Raw genomic sequence first — 5,000 nt, forward strand, 5'->3', positions numbered from 1 at the left:
CACACTTTGCCCGGGGGAGAGCCGTGGTCCGCAGCGTCCTTCGAGCTGGCACATGTGCGCGGGGGTATGGTTCTGCATATGGGTTTTGAGAAACTCGATGATTCCTGGAGCCACCGCAGCTTCCTGGAGGCCGGTTCCACCCCAAACGATACCTAACTGGAACCGACAGTCCTGCTGCGATGGACCAGTGAAAGACGGCTGGGACAGACGGGACGTCTCGGTCTCGCTACCGATGGGACGACCGCGGGCTGGAGCGGGTGGGCCAGGCCCACGACTGTCAGTGCCCGGGTCTGGAGGCGAACCTGCAAGGTTGGAGGAACCCTTCGCCGAAGCGCCAGTGCTTGAGAGCACCAGGGCCGGCGGGAGCCCTCCATGGCAGGCCACGTGTGCTGTTCGGTCGGTTGTGTGTGTGTAAGTGTGCATGGGAGACATCCACTGGAGCTCCAGGACCTCCAGCGGGACCCCGGGCGGACCGGAGTCCGCTCAGAGCACACCGCCTTCGGCCTGGGCCCAGGGTGTCCTTGCCGCTCTGTCCTGCCTTCCACGGAGCTCCGGGGCGAGCCAGAGAACCTCCAGGCCCGTCGGAAGGACCCAGCAGACTCACCGGCCAAATCTGAGACATGTCGGCCAAAGCCCCGGTTCTCCAGAGAAAAGGCAGACTTTTTTTTTTAAAACCGCTCAAAATGCACTAAAATGGGGGAAAAGAGGGCTGAAACCTGCTTAGATAGGCTCGCCAGACATCCAGGTTTCCGAAAATATAATTTTCTAAGACCTCACTTTCCCATTTTTCTTCTAAGTCCCTCTTTTCCAACTCTCTCCTGATATCGTTCCGGCGGTGTTTTGACGGGTAAGGTGACGCAATACCCTCGACCGAGTTTCATGGGCGAAAGTGAAAGTAAAAAAGACCGGACATTTTAGTGTGCACCGGACCTTCCGGTGCTAATATCTCGGTCGTTCTTTGCGGTAGAAGGAAACGGATGGCACGGGGCTGTTCCCCGGACTCCGGACTATCGGGCCATGGTGCGTTTTTACCGAAAAAGTGCATTTTTTTCCGCGAAAGCGGACCGAATGGACCCGCTTTGGCGAAAATCACTTAAAAATTCGTTAAAAATCGTAGGAAGGTCCTGGAGCAAATCGGACACCACCAGCGCACTCCTGGGACTCGCCCGGTTCCATCGGGGTATGACATGCCTGGGTCCCGTCCGTTTGGACCGCTTTTTCGGGGGACCGAATGGACCGCTTTGGCGAAAATCACTTAAAAATTCGTTAAAAATCGTAGGAAGGTCCTGGAGCAAATCGGACACCACCAGCGCACTCCTGGGACTCGCCCGGTTCCATCGGGGTATTACATGTCCGGATCCGAACAAGCGTTCGGGGTCTGGGTCGTGTTTCGGGACCCTGGTAAGGCACATGACAGTGGCGCTGAGGATGATGATGTTGGAGCAGCCGATGAAGATACTCGCGTCGGGCGGGGCTGAGCGGGGGATGAGCGAGGGCTGAGACCCTCGACAGAGAACCGGGCCTAGGGGACCGGGACTTTGGTCCAGGCCTCCGGGAGTGACATCACCCGAACCGGGGGCATCCCAGGAGCACGATGGTGCCAGTCCCGGTTCGTTTGGACCGCGGGAAAGGGTACTTTTGACCCGACTTCCGGTAGACGGTTAAACACCCATAGACGACCGCAGGAAGGTCCTGGAGCGAAACGGAGGCCACCCTAGTAATCCCCGGAGCGGCCCGGATCCAACGGTGTACGGCATGAGCGGGTTCCGGGCCTTCCGGACCGCCTACTCGCCCCCCCCCCAGGCCCGGTTAGGCGCAAATCGCTTAAAAATTCGTTAAAAATCGGGGGAACGTCCTAGGCGAAATCGGAGACCACCGGGGCACTCCTGGGACTCGCCCGGTTCTTCCAGTATATAGTTTGCCTAGGTTCCGTACGAATTTGAAATCCGGGCCTGGAGCAACAGAGACATCCAGGCCTGCAGAACCAGGCTGGGACATCCAGGCAGAGACATCCAGGCCTGCAGAACCAGGCTGGGACATCCAGGCCTGCAGAACCAGGCTGGGACATCCAGGCAGAGACATCCAGGCCTGCAGAACCAGGCTGGGACATCCAGGCCTGGACATCCAGGCACAGACATCCAGGCAGAGACATCCAGGCTGGGACATCCAGGCAGACATCCAGGCCTGGACATCCAGGCAGAGACATCCAGGCCTGGACATCCAGGCAGAGACATCCAGGCCTGGACATCCAGGCAGAGACATCCAGGCAGAGACATCCAGGCCTGGACATCCAGGCAGAGACATCCAGGCCTGGACATCCAGGCACAGACATCCAGGCAGAGACATCCAGGCCTGGACATCCAGGCACAGACATCCAGGCAGAGACATCCAGGCCTGGACATCCAGGCACAGACATCCAGGCAGAGACATCCAGGCCTGGACATCCAGGCAGAGACATCCAGGCCTGGACATCCAGGCACAGACATCCAGGCAGAGACATCCAGGCCTGGACATCCAGGCACAGACATCCAGGCAGAGACATCCAGGCCTGGACATCCAGGCTGGGACATCCAGGCAGAGACATCCAGGCCTGGACATCCAGGCGGACATCCAGGCGGACATCCAGGCTGGGACATCCAGGCAGAGACATCCAGGCCTGGACATCCAGGCACAGACATCCAGGCAGAGACATCCAGGCCTGGACATCCAGGCACAGACATCCAGGCAGAGACATCCAGGCCTGGACATCCAGGCACAGACATCCAGGCAGAGACATCCAGGCCTGGACATCCAGGCTGGGACATCCAGGCAGAGACATCCAGGCCTGGACATCCAGGCAGAGACATCCAGGCAGAGACATCCAGGCCTGGACATCCAGGCAGAGACATCCAGGCCTGGACATCCAGGCACAGACATCCAGGCAGAGACATCCAGGCCTGGACATCCAGGCACAGACATCCAGCAGACATCCAGGCCTGGACATCCAGCAGAGACATCCAGGCCTGGACATCCAGGCCTGGACATCCAGGCACAGACATCCAGGCAGAGACATCCAGGCCTGGACATCCAGGCCTTGACCTCCAGGCCCACACCCAGACTTGGCTCCGGGGTCAGACACAGTCTTGGAACCCCCCCACCCCCGATAGAACCAGGCTCTCCACACGAGTATGTGAACCCACACTTAAGCACCCCTCCTCGGACTAAACCAAGCAGTACGCAGGCCCTGGAAGCTCGTGCCCCTGGTAAGGCAACTCAGTTTTACGATGTGGCCTTGGGTTGACCGGGGAGAGGCTACCCTCCCCAGCCTCTTCCGGCCGAGCGCCCCCTGTCCGGTCCCTGGATGGGACTTAGACTTTTTCTCGCCATCAACTGAGAACCGGGCCTGCCAGGCCCACCGGCCGAGCACGTGTACCCACACTTAAGCACCCCCTCCTCGGACTACACCCAGCAGTACGCAGGCCCTGGAAGTTCGTGCCCCTGGTAAGGCAGAAGGACTTAGATTCTGGTAAAAAAAGTTTGGTTTCTCCATAGGTTTAACTGGAGAGTGTTCGCTGCGTACCCAAATTTTGCACATCTTCTAACGGCCACCAACAGGGCAATTTTGACCCGATCGAGATGCGGCTTGGCAGCCTTTGCGATCTCGTCTCGGGCTACACACATACCGAATTTTGGAGCTCTAGCATCAAAGCTTGGCCCTTCAGAGCCATGTGCGGTTTTCGGACCCCAGGTCCGGATCGACACAAGGGGGCGTGCCTGAATTGAAAAACCGGTGACATTAGTTCCATGTGGTCGGACTGAACACCCCCACGAAGTTTCAGCTCCGTTGGACCACGTTAAGTGGGTCTCCCTGGTGTTTGAATTTCGTGTTTCCAGAAAAACCGCTCCATTGATTTGAATGGGAAATGGCCGCCCGGAACCATAATTTTGCCTATATTCTAACGGCCACCAACAGGGCAATTTTGATCCGATCGCGATGCGGCTTGGCAGCCTTTGCGATCTCATCTAGCTCTTTAAACGTACCGATTTTTATAGCTCCAGCTACTACGGTTCTTGCTGGGGGGCCGGTGCCGTTTTTAGAAATGGGGGGGTCCGGATCGACCCCACGGGGGCGTGCCTGGATTGAACAAGCGGTGGCATACGGTCCATGGGGTCGGACTGAACACCCCCACGAAGTTTCAGCTCTCTGGGACCACGTTAAGTGGTAATGCCACGCGGTTTTATTTCCAGTTACCATAACCCTCCTTATGGTCTGTGGACACTGTCCAGTCTTAACGGGGCCCTGGCACCGTTCACCGCGGCGGGGCGCCGGCAGTCGCTGCCCTAACTCGTTACTGGAGGCGGGCGCCAGTAGTCGCGGCCCTGGCTCCATTCACCACTTGTAACATGGCGGGGCGCCGGCAGTCGCTGCCCTAACTCGTTACTGGGCGGGCGCCATAGTCGCGGCCCTGGCTCCATTCACCACTCGTAACAGAGGCGGCCCTGGCTCCATTCACCACTCGCGGCCCTGGCTCCATTCACCACTCGCGGCCCTGGCTCCATTCACCACTCGCGGCCTGGCTCCATTACCACTCGCGGCCCTGGCTCCATTCACCACTCCAACACTTGGTCATTCACCTGGGCCTGCTCATTCACACTAACACTTTGTCATTTTTCTGTGTCTGAAAATATTTCTAAGTGTTGGGAACACTTTGTCATTTTTTTGTCTATCACCCACTTTTCAGACTTTCCTTTATTCTCATTCAGGTAGTGTTTTTCCGCATAAGGTGTTTAAATCCCAATCATTCTTTTGGTGGCCCTGGTAAGGCATAGAGCTTCAGAGCAGCAAGAGCAGCTGGGGGCAATCGCGCAATCAGCGCCCCTGCCTGCCTGCCTGCCTGCCGCCTTCGCAATCAGGCTCAATAGACCCAGCTGCCCGTTCCACCCTCGCTGCTGCAAACTTCTCCGGACAACAAGCTTCTGCCGGACGTTTACTGCAGACGTGGTCCAGATGCCCCAACCAC

The sequence above is a fragment of the Poecilia reticulata genome, chromosome 11 (assembly GCF_904066995.2).
Source record: "Poecilia reticulata chromosome 11, P_reticulata-male-v2, whole genome shotgun sequence".
Classification (NCBI taxonomy): domain Eukaryota; kingdom Metazoa; phylum Chordata; class Actinopteri; order Cyprinodontiformes; family Poeciliidae; genus Poecilia; species Poecilia reticulata.